Below are 13,064 nucleotides of genomic sequence, written 5' to 3'. Positions count from 1 at the left end.
CACATCATCCAGTGCATATCACATATTGATATTTACTAATCAGGGAGCATGTATTGATCAAGCTATTTATGTTTCTATGTTTAAGACCCCCCCCATACTGTTGGGCCTACACATTGTCTGTTCATATATTCCACTGTATATTCAGTCTACTCCCTGCATTAGCCTGTGACCTTTGCTGCAGCAACAACTCCATCTTCCCTCCAGATCAATAATATTTCACCTAGTCTCAATTTCACCTTTAACAATAAGCTTGAAATTGGCCTGAACTTTCACTTTCAAATACACAGCAGCAGCATCGCAGTGTCACAGTCACAATAAAAATGTCGCCACCATCATTCGTCCCCTCACAAGGCTGTTGACTGAAATCATTTACAAAGTCTTTTTTTTACCCAGGGCTGCTGTCGCCTCCTGCCTCGCCTCCGCACTTGACAACCCTGACACTTTTTCCTTCAGCATTTGGATCCAAACATGCCACAGCCCCTTGAACAGAAGAAGCTGAGGGCTTTGGGTTGTGATCACCCTTGAACTACTGAGGTGGCGGCTCTCGTATTCTCTTTGAAAACTAAATCCTGTCTCCGGCCCTTGACATCAAAAAAAGGCAAGAGATCAAGAGGAGGAGGGGGAGGAGATGGCGGCGGTTGGATTGCTAATTAAAGGCATGGATTATTTATTTTCTTCTCGGTGGCATTTTGTTTGCTTGCCAAACAGCTGCTGTGGGCTGAGCGCTGCCTTAGCTTGGCCGACTGCCTTACACTGGCTGTATTGTAGACACATATGGTCATGCACACAAATTCTCCAACTCGCAGATGCACTCGCTGCTATGCTCACACGCAAGTATTTCCCCAAGAATTTTCTTCCTGTCGGGCTGGAGAAGCCTCTGTAGGAGTGTTATGATGAAACTCACACTGAATGTTAAGTTACTTAAAGTACGGGCAGATATTTGCACAGGCAGCTGCCGAATTTGAATTTGGTAAAACAAAATTTGCATTCCATATTCTAAATTCAGAGTGTTTTCAAAGTGAATGGAGGTGTCGCTCGAACTAAAAACTTCTTGTTCTCCATGTATTTGCTTTTCACGGATTTGTCCTAAGCGTTGGCTGAGCCAAGCCGCCAGAGTGTGCCAGTGCCTCGAGTGAATGATGTAAGAATGACTTATTGTCATGGTAAGGCTGACAAATTATGATTGACATGTTCAGCTGAAAGTTGCATGTAGGTCACTTGCCTTTGGGATCAGATTCGGATCCCTGTGTGTTTTACATACCCATGCAGGGGAGATGTCGTTTGTTTTGCTGCTTACGCTGATTAAAATCTATTCGATGTTTGTCACATGTGAGGGCACAGAGAGCTGGGACGCTCAGCTTCAGTGTGGCTGCAGTTTTAAAGAATAGGTTATTCCTGCAGGTGGGTTACCAGCCAGTTGGGACGAGGAAGGTCAGGACAGTTATGAAATCTAAAACTAATAAATAAAACTAGTAAATAAGTACAAACACTTTGTTGCTGTACTTTTTCAGTTATCTGAAGTGTACTCGGGTAGATTATTTTCTGTCCACTTTTTACTTTAACTCTCTCAATTTAAATTTAAATACAAATACCTGTAGTTTCAACTCCTTACATTTTCTTCTTGTAATTTTGCATCATCGACGACCACAAATTTTATTTAAAGTGGAAATGCTTTCAGTGAAACTTGCTTGAATCATTTTCAACACCAGTATCTGTACTTTGACTTTAGTGAAGAAAGTGTGGTTCTCAGCGAAACACTTCCTATTCCCATTTCAAGGTAAAAGCACTTCTGTTGCCTGAATCACTTGTTTTAACAAGGTTTGGATTGTTATCGCAGGACCAGTAGATGGAAGGCTTCATACCGTCGAGTCCGGGCATTCAGTTGAAGTAGTAACTGGCCTTTTATTCAAGGAAATATGGAAGTTATACAAGAAACGTCTCAAAGCAGCTGTGCTGCAGAACCATAGCAGTCACGCTGCCTGTGTGAATAGCAGTGCAGCCAGGGCGTTGGCAAAACAAGTCGGGTCCCTCTGCTGGGACATCAGGCCTTTGTTTTCTTTTCAACTCTGGGACAGTCTCTTGAAGAAGCCAAAGCAGTGCTCGTAAAGTAGCCTTTCATCTCATTTCTTTCTTTGGCGATATCCTGATATGTTAACTTTGTTTCAGTATTAATTTTTTCAGTTGTCTATGTGCATGTTTGCTAAGATGTGCCCCATTGGCAGATGTGGCAGTAACTCAGGCTCTGAGCTTGCAGGTTCTGCCTTATATAAACACTACACACCGTCAAATAAGCCACACAAAGGAGTAAAAGTCATTTAGTGATCGATCTTTCACCAGCTAATAATCCATTCAGTCTTTAAGATTTCATCAGTGAGAGAGAATTAAGTTCATAAAGAGGGAATTCCTTTCGCTGTAGGTAAGGTAACTTTATCTGTGAGGTCAGGCGCTTACATTAACTCTCAGGATTATCTTATTTTATCTTAATGATTATTATTTTTCAAGCATTAAACTTTGTTTATATCTCAATGTATTATTTTTTTATGTTGCAGCAATTTCAAAATCTTATCTACAGTGGAAAAAAAAAAGAAAGTTTGATTTGATCCCAGTTTCCCACCCTGACAGTGATTCAACACAACAGCTAGTTAGAATAATAATATTTGAATGTAAAGATATTATTATGAAGTCAGCAGCAACAACACCATTACCAGCTAATAATATAAGCAATATTAACAGTAATGCTGATATTAAATACTGAGGTAATAAAAATAATACTAAAGGTTGAGTTTCAAAAGCAGTGGCAATAGATCACATATCTCTGTGCACAACATAGACACGTCACAAACACACTGTGTGAATGTAGTATATAAGGAACACATGTTGATATATGTACATACAATATATAGGGCATAGGACAATAATATTATAACAGATGCACTGGACAGCCTTATTTAGTGAGTACTCTGACAGACACACACACACACACACACGGTGGCAGACCTGGCAAGAGTTTTGGCAGCACCAGCTTGGAACAGAGGTAGGAACAGCAGGACCTCTCGCACACAGAGGGATGGATGAATTAGATTAGTGAGGTGAGCATGTACTGTACCCTGGGTGGTGGGGGCACTTTTAATAAGCAGCCACTGACTGGCTGTCCCAAAGCCATGCTCTGATCACTAATGATTGGACACTTCTCGTCTTCTCCTGCTCTCTCTCTTGTTTCACATCTTTGTTCTTTATCATGAGTGCAATTAAACTGTGATTTGTCCAGAGATATGGCGCCAGATTACAGTGATCAATCTCTTTAGCGGCGCTGAAGGCAGCAGGATCTCAGCGACACTAAGGGTTCCCGGCAGCTCTGATTAGTTCTCATTGATTGAAGCTGTGCCTTTTGAAAGGGACACTTTTAATTGTCAGCTCTTCAGACCCTCTGTCTCCAGTGATACCCGCTACAGATAAAATGCTTAAAATAGTTCTCTCCCTTCGATTTAATTCCAAGAAAACACGTCATGACCCGACATCCATTCCTCCTCCTCACAGCGTCTTCATTTCAAAACCATATGGAGCGCGCCATCTGACTCTCGGAGGTAAAAAAATCATTCAACAAGTCAAATCTTTTGGCGTGCAGTTGACACTGTACAAGAAAAAAACATCTGAAGGATTTCAGCACATGAACTTCCTCCGAATTTCTACATAATCTCTTGTCGTTAGCTTTAATATCACAAAGCTCGAAAAACATCCCATCATCACCAGATGGGAGCGATGGACCGCCAACAGGCAAACTACAAACACGTCTTCTGTACAGGTTTCACACTGCAATCAGTTCTGTACAGACATGTCGTTGTCCCCCAAGGAATCCGAAGCGTTCACGTTCATTTAGCAGTGTTAATGTGAATCTGTCCGGGGCCACTGACATCCTCTGACCTGCTTCAGTGTCTCAATGAACTGAACCTATTTTTACTCTTATCTGTGCCCACACGCTGACTTGTTTGTGGTCATCGCCGAAATATCAACTCTGACCATGACATTCTGACTGATACTTTTCTTAAAATGTGAAAGTCTTTCTTCACAGCAGCTGCACAAGATCCATTCAGCGCCTCCCGACTCCTCTCTCTCTCACGCCGGCAAACAGACACACACAGTGACATCTAACGCGTCTGCAAACTCAGACTGGGTCAAAACAACATAATTTGGTCTCATCGAGCACAAATCACATTCATGTTAAATTGCATGTAGCGCTGATAAGAGAGATCGGATCACATTCAGGATGCATTTTAATTCGAGCTGTGAAGATACGTACTTAGCTGGCCACTTGTGATGTGATTTCTCAGGAGGGATGATAATACCAGGTCTGAAGAGGGCCACAGTCACATTAGCATAGCGTTGTCATCAGGTTTTTATAGAAAAGCAACATGTTTGTAATTGGTGACACGACGGACAGTGTACCAAATCTAAAATCGAAGGATTTACAGTGTACTGTCAAATCTGAAGTGAAGGGATTGTAAGATAACTTTTTCCACCTGGGCATGCGAAAAATGTTTGTTAATACAATAGATCTTATTTAGTCTTTTAACACAATATGTACATGTAGTTCTGAAAATGATACATTGAATCTTTCAGTTTTTTAACTGTGTAATAAAGTAACAAAACCCTTGGAATTTGAATTCTGTATTTCGATCTCAGTATTGCTTAAAATTGGTTTATTCTTGTCTGCTTTATTTTGAAATTCACTACTTCTTATTTTATTCTTATGCTGTTTTATTTAGTTTCATTCATTGACTTTATGGATGTTTTAAAGGGCAACCAACGTGGTCTGGATTTCTCCCGGTGCTGCCAGTGGTCAGTCTGGCTGTGACAGACGGGTCAGTGTGTTTGTGTGTGTGTGTGTGTGTGTGTGTGTGTGTGTGAGAGAGAGAGTTTGGCAAAGGACACTGGACACAGCTCTAAAATGACTGACATTAAAAACATTATGTATACTGACAGCTGCAGCAGTTAAACCTCAGCTTTTTGAAGAAAGCATTTACAACAAATTCAACTTTTCATTTGCTAAAGGCAGAGTGTTTCATTTCATATGAAGTCACACAGTTCCAATGCGTGAGTAAACATATGTTGCTTGTTTGGGATTTACACTGCATATGATTCTTGATTTGGATTGGGATTGTGAGGGATTTTAGCATTCAAGTGGCTGAACAAGAATAAACACATGATTTATTTCATTTAATTATTCACAACTTCCTTTACCCTGCCGTTTAGTGCCTGTTCACTGATGTGTGCATTGCAGACAGAAGATGCCAAATTTAAAGGGGAGATTGGCTTTGGAGAGGCTCGTCAATCCAGTCAATTTGTTCAAAATCAATATTATATACCAATGAGATGTCCAGCATGGTCCCTGTGCTGAAATTCAAACAGGAAGTAGTGGCAGGATGTGTTATAAAAGCAGATAGTTAGCTGGGGAAGCTGTAATAGCTTATAGAAGTTATAATAAAGACACTTTATGATGTTCACAGTTCTCTCCTCTGCAGGGTTCATTGTTTTGCAATGTTAAACTGGGATTTACCTTCTTGCTTCTATAAGTAGAAGGTGTAAAAATGAATTATCAAAACAAACCATAAATAAGCTGCTCACTGCACACTGCTGAAAAATAAAATATCCAAAAAAAGTTCAAATTATTTGTTTTCTATCCCATTCTTCTACTCCCCGGGGGCATTTGTATCCATTCAGCTTAAAGTTGCTTTGTTAGTTTATCAAAGTCAGCTTCATTCGGATTTATATCTGCTGAGAAGAGAGATGATGGCGACAAGATAGAAGAACTTTTGGGTTAATAGTGCACAGAATCATTTTTTACATTCATTGCCACATGAGTGGAGACACAGCAGGAGACGCCAGCAGTTTCGTCGCACCATGTTGTATTCCTGACAGGAGATGGGGTGTTTTTTTGCCTTTTAAAGAATCGAAACAATCTATTTTATCGTTGTGTTGTAGTTTTTGGATATGATGATGTCATTATTCATCGCATTATACATAATCTGCAGAGCCCGAGCTGTGGATTCAAACCCCGGTGATTCTTCATCAGATACATGATCAATAATCCCTTCACAGAAGCCTGACTCACGTGAGGACCTGGGTCACACATAGCACAGGATCAATGTTATCAAGAAGTGGAGCCACAAACATATTGACTCTTACCCTGAGAAACTGGGTCGATAGATGCGGCTCATGTCACAGTAGGAAACCTGTTTGACATTTTGATCTCTAAATACTTCACCTCATTTTTTCCTTTACTGACTTTTTACTGGCCTCCATACATTTGGCTAAAATGTAATGCAACACTGATCTGTATTAATAATAATATGATTTACAACACAAACAAAAAATAATAAGAATGATTATAACAACATTAAGTTTTATTTGTACAGCACTTTTTTAAAGTATCAAAAAGATTCACAAGAGAATACAACTATAACATTGGATACAAAAGTTAAAATACAAGCAAATTAAATTAATAAAAATTCACCTTGAGATGATAGTTAAAAAAAGCAGCAAGCAGTGTTTGGTTCTGTACAGCAGAGGCACAATATTTGGACTACCGGATGACCACTATCAGCCGATATAAGATGGCGTGCAGGCTCATAGGGAGTTTGTAAATCCTTTATATGCAGAAGGGCTTAGTTCTCAACAAAATCAAAAATCAAATCTTAAAGTCAATGTGAAAACAAACAAGAAGCCAATGCACAAAGGCTAGAATCATTACTATGAAGTCATGCTTTCTCAAACCAGTAATAATCCCAGCAGAAGCAAATATGCATGAGCCCAAGGCTGGACAAACAAAAATGCAGTGATCAATACAGCGCAGTATATGCATTTCTAAAGCTGGTATAACTATACATTTGTTAATACTGACACATCAACTTAGTATGGTTGTAGCTCTTTACCGCTTCAGGCCTTGACCAGTAATTGAAAAGGAACCTTGTGAGATATTAAGAGGAGAAATGTCTCTGTGGTGAAGCAGCTCGCTGACCAAAGCTTTCTGTCTTTTTCTTTCTTTGTAGCTGTCAATGTTTAATACTTGAAAATCTATATTGGTCTTCTCTGTTCCCCAAATACAATGTAATGTCATAGCTCCACTATGTCTTTTGGAAAAAAAAAAAAAAGGCAAAAGGTTACTCTTGTAATGTCCACCAAAGACGAGAGAGGGGGGCAAGCTATGGAGTGCCAACTCTGGAGGCTTTTCCAAAAAGGCCAAAATCGTAAGGTCTTAAAATAACTCTCGGTCTCTCTGGCTGGACCAGCAAATCAATGGAACTCTATTACTGTGGAAATATCACCATCTCACTCTTTGAGACAACCTGCAGAGCCTTTGGGCCTCACACAAAAGACGTGATTGTGTAATTTCTCGCCACGCGCGCCATTGCACTGGGGACACCGCGGTGGGCACCGGGCTTCATTCAGTCATGTCATTTGGGAAATTTAAAGTTTGTCAGTTTCCAATAACGGAATATGTAATGCACAGAAGAAAAGGGTTTAAAAAGAAAAGAGGAGGGGGACATACTTGAAAGAGATACAGGCAGTGTGGTGACGAGAGAAAACCTGAGGAGCGGGACATGAAGGGAGTTGGTTAAAGATGAAAGAAAGAATAAAGAAATGAGAAGAAGAAGATTTTTTTAACATTCCAAGGTTAATCAAGAGCTTAATAATACTTTTTTTTTACATTTACTTCTAGAGGATGATATTTTCAGGGATGTATGAGGGGAGCTGAGAGAGAAGAAGAGAAGAGGAAGAGAACAGAGTGAGCTGGAGTAGATCAAATAAAGTACTGTAATATAATAATAAATGCCCATGTTGCTTATCCCACTACACTGTTCCCTAAAGAAATCTAATATCATTTGAGTAAATACTATTCTGTCGGCCTGATATTCACCTCAGATATTAAAGACCACATGTACTTGATTTACAGTGAGATTATTAGTGCATGGAACCAGATAGATTTCACAGTTAAATATTCTACTCCAGCGTAATTGAACCAAAAATAATCATGATTATGCCAAATCCCTGAAATCCTGACTGTATGTTACGTCATGTAAAAATCAAACAGTGACACTTTTTGCCTCGTTTGAGGTGGCAAGAATGAAATCAGTTGAGCTCCACATTGCAACGGGTTCTCCTCTAACCAGAATGTCAATGGTTTAATCGTGGTTAGAACGGTCCCTGGGCAAGCCGCTTCGCTCGCTGAAGCTAAAATGCTTTGCTGCCCCTGCTGTTTCGGCTGTTCTGTCAGCGTGTCAATGATATCAGATAAAAAGCGTGGACACGTGACTTCTGTACACAGTGCAACTTCACCCCTAAGTTTTGGCAGAAGTTTCTCTCCCTGGAAATAGAAAAAAAAGGCCCTTGAGAATACAGTGCTGAGAGGAAAGGCTTAGCCCCCCCCCCCCCCCCCCCCCCCCCCCCCCCTCCATCTGTCACTCTCACTAATACACTAAGACATCGCAAACACACACACACATACACACATATATACAGTCCAACACTTAGCTTGCTAACGCTTGTCCAGTGTATGTGTTGCTGCTGGAGTCATATAGGCTCTGACAGAAATATGGAATGAAGAAGAGGGCTTCTCACCTACACAGTTTTCTGAAGACCAAGGTCACCCCGCATCATTGGACCTGCCATCACAGGCACTAACAGTGTGTAAGACAGCACATGGACAGAAGATGGATGTCTCTGAATTATAAACGATGTGGTGGTTTAGTGGTTTCAGCATAGATTTCAAAATAAGTGCGGCTTTTCAGAGATCCATTGTTGCCGTGGGGGGGGGGGGGGAATAAAGAGATGTCCCCTATAGTTGACTCTAAGTAAGCATTGTAACTGAAAGGTCCAAGACAATTTAAAATAAGAGGTGGTTTTATGTGCCATGTTCACTCCATAAATGTTTTTCTTTTTATAAATTTGGTAATACGTGTAATAATGAAACCATCATTAATCTATTCCATCAAAAAAAAATTATTTTATTTAGTTAAAACATATTTGCGTGTACAGTTTCACCTTAAATTGAGACTAGAAAAATATGAGTCTTCAGGTTTCAGACTGATGAAGACAGCTGAACAACTATTACGTACAAAATTGTCTCTGTTTGCTCTGCTTGATAATTTTCTCTTGGAAAGTTGTCGTGTTTTTCCCAAATTATTTCCAAATTCCCCAAATGGCAGGAAAAACAGTGGATGTAGCTGCTCTGAGTGGGAAAAAATACTCCCTTAACTTTGAAAGATTTCAGCTTCTGCTATGGACCTGGACCAGAACGCATTAATGGATTCAAACTGTGTATTTGATGTTAAGTTACTCTGTAATGATTTCTCTGTCAACCAATCACAAACCAGTGCTCTTTTCATCACCCCAATCAGCTATTCCTCAACATTCACCCCAGTTGCTGACTTTCATTACAACAACTCTAACCCCAGCACTTGCATCAAGGCTTTTTCTGGGTACCCGAGGGTATTTATTATTACGGGCCAATCGTAGCATTCTTGCTCATGACTTGGAATTATTCTCAAATGGAGGCTACATCAAAGTCTGATGAGCTTTTGATCGATAAAGCTTTGAATGTAGAAACAGTCGGTCTTGATTTAAACCACTTTATACAGGTAATAAGTTCATATTTATCATGAAATGGGATTTTTTTTTCAACTCAAAACAACCCTGTCGGATGTGAAATCTAAGCGATAAGAATTGTTTTGGGGTGTTACTTCTGTCTGTACCTGCAAAAAATATTAGGTATTCGTGTTAAAGGAGCTGACATCTTTTTTCTGAAAGTGAAGCACCTGTCATGAACCGTCTCTGCCGAGTCGTGGATGTGACTTAATTATTCGTACTTCCTTTCTTCCCATCTGTTTTGCTCTGCATCGCCCACTCACGTCTCTTTTAGCCTCACCTCGTCTATAGATCAACCTCGCCAAGAGTCCTCAAGTCTCCAACACATATCACTTTTGACTGGTGGATCAATAACCGAATTACTTTTATGAAACAACACCACTAGAAGTGATGAGGGCTCTGCAGCTGCCTCAGGGCCAACCACTTAACATTTTTAATCTCGCAGGAATTCTGTATGGATCAGCCGGTTGGGGAAGAAGTGAAGGGAAATCAGACACCCGGATGTTTTTTAATTAGAGGCAGGAGCCAAACAAGCAATGTCAGCGGGGCCACTTATCAACATTAGTCAGCAATAGTGAACGCGTGCGATGGTGGGGGAGGGGGGGGGGGGACGTGCGATTGTACAGGTCACTTAAATAGACAAAAAGATACATTAGCATTTTAGGCATTCGGTGAAAGGTGTTATCCTCAGCAATTTACAGAAAGCTGACAGACACACACTTAGGATGAGTGGGCAGGCACACACTAAAGGACTAGAGGAGGTTTTCATCAATAACAGGTCAACTGACATCCTGACTGGAACCAGGTTCAATTTGGTCACAAAGTGAAAATTATTTATACCTCGTTGTTGTTTTCAAATCATTTAAATGTGGTATATCTTTACATGTTGAGATGGAGTCATCGATGGGCTTATAAAACAATGGTTAAATATACAGTTAAAATTAAATAAAATGCCTTTTTAACATTCAGCCCACTGAGTTCAGAATCAGAATCAGAATCAGAAATACTTTATTAATCCCCGTAGGAAAATTCAAATGTCGCAGAGCTCCTGAGAAAGAGGTGAAAGAGCAAAAAGCAGGTATAAACAATAAAAATACAAAATCAAGTAAGACTAAAATCAAATCAAATATATACATATGTAGAAATAAATACCAGGTATGTATAGATTTACATTTGTACATGAATGTAAGTGAATGTAAGTGAAAGTTTACACAGTATACAGTATTAAGCCTTATAAATTACAGTTGTCATTAAACAGTTTGACAGCCACAGGCAGGAATGATTTCCTGTGGCGTTCTGTTGAGCAGCGTGGGTGGATGAGTCTGTCACTGAGCGAACTGCAGAGGCTAATCAAGACATTGTGGAGAGGGTGTGACGGAAAGTCCAATATTGTCCTTACCCCCCCCACCCCCATCATGGCTGGCTTTCTTGATTAGCTTGTTGAGTCTGTTAATATCCTTCTTCTTCAAGCTGCTGCCCCAGCAGACAACAGCAAACATGATGGCACTGGACACAACAGACTCATTCCTTTGAGTTTGCTGAATGATTACTCATTATGTATGGCACTGTAAGTTAGAGACTGTTTTCTGCTTCCCAAATTAACACTCCATGGTAATTGTAACCATGACAACCTATCATGAATGCTAACAATGACAGCCCGAACACCAAATGCATAAAAAGTCATTGCAAAGATACTAATAAGATCAAGTCTGTCACATCATTCGTGTTTACGGCTCGAGTTGAAATACTTGAACTCTGGCTAAAGCTTTGTGAAAAAAGCTAATGCATTATGAAAACCAATCACCACTGAGAATGAAAGGCAACTGCCTCAGGTCCTGGCACAGACCCGAACAAGTGAATATCGAACCTGCATCTGGTCAGCCTCAGGTAGTGCCAGAAATGACTGGAGAAGATTGTGCAATTCCCTGAGCTTTGTGCGTCCCCGGATTGTCTTGTAGACCCACACATGAGGGCGCTGGTCTCTTCAGCAGTTCCACAACACGTACAAGGAAGCAGCTGTAGCAGCTTCAGCCAGTACTTCTCTACTCTCTTCTGCTTGGCGCTAGACATTTAACTGTTAAACATGACCACCCCCCCTGGTCCTCCTTAGAACACCAATGAGCTTGCATGAGAAAAAAGGTTGCAAGATATTAATATAAAAAAATAACGTTAATATTTCTTAGTTTCAATTCAAATATGTTATTTTGTCATTTATTTCTGATATGTTGTCCATTGCATGTACCCCATGGATGCTGAATAATGGCTGTATGAACCAATTCCTATATACACTGTCTGTTCTTGACATGAGCTCAGCAAAGGGAACATTTATTTAGACTGGCCAATGCACTCAGGAGATATTTGTAAAAAAAACTTGCTTCATTGAGAAAATTTGCCAACAGTTGTAAAAGACTCTTCCCTCAATAACTAAAAGGTCTTGTATGGTAAAGCTGAAGAAATACGGAATGTTTGGGCCGTGTTAAGAACTGTGTTTTTACACTTGTCTTTGCAGTTTTTGTTCTGGAAATGTCAAAAAGAACAGCACTTCTGGAAAGATGTGCACAACATAACTGTTAAAGTTACAGTGTGTAGAATTTAGTGATATCTAGTGTTGGAATTTCATGTTGCAGCTGAACACCCCTCACCTCACCCTCTCCTTCCAAACATGAAAAAGAAACTGTGGGAGCTTCAGTTGTCATAAAAACTCTAAAGGTATTTAGTTTGTCCAGTCTGGACTAATGTAAAAAACATGGCGGCCTCCATAGAGAGGGTCCCCTCAATGTAAATATAAAGTATTTAAATATAAAGGGCCCTTTCTGGGGTAAAGAAAACTACAATTCATACAATTTAGATGAAACGAACAAGTGAAAACATCATGAGGATTATTCTACATTAAATTTCTGCCAATAGATCCCTTTCATCTAAATCTTACACACTGGACCTTTAAGGTGAAAAGGACGTTGGACACTGCACCAATATGGTTCCTCTATGGAACAGAACTGGACAGATCACTAGACCTAATATTTACAAATGGGGTTTGGTATCATATCAGACAGAGAAAATAAATGCATCATGACCAGCAAAGACCTCTAACATAAAATAATTCAAACAAATCCAACTGGAGCCATGTAGCTATATGTCTATATTAACTTATTAACCATTGCCTGCTCAGACAACTATCATTTGATTGTATAATGACCATATTTGTCTTTTGTTTTTACTGACTATGTTTTTCTTTCTTTCCCCATACATGTCCTTTTCATGTGTTGTGTCTACATTTTTTTTGCCTGTTAGAAAAAGTTGAAAATGAATAAAGAAATACTATAAACTGATATATATCGCTACTGCAGTTAATACTTCTGTAACTCACTGTCACTCCGCATTACAAGAAATTACTGCCGGAGATATAATTAAAGCAGGGTATG

The sequence above is a fragment of the Paralichthys olivaceus genome, chromosome 17, assembly GCF_024713975.1.
Source record: "Paralichthys olivaceus isolate ysfri-2021 chromosome 17, ASM2471397v2, whole genome shotgun sequence".
NCBI lineage: Eukaryota > Metazoa > Chordata > Actinopteri > Pleuronectiformes > Paralichthyidae > Paralichthys > Paralichthys olivaceus.
This window is presented reverse-complemented; position numbering follows the sequence as displayed.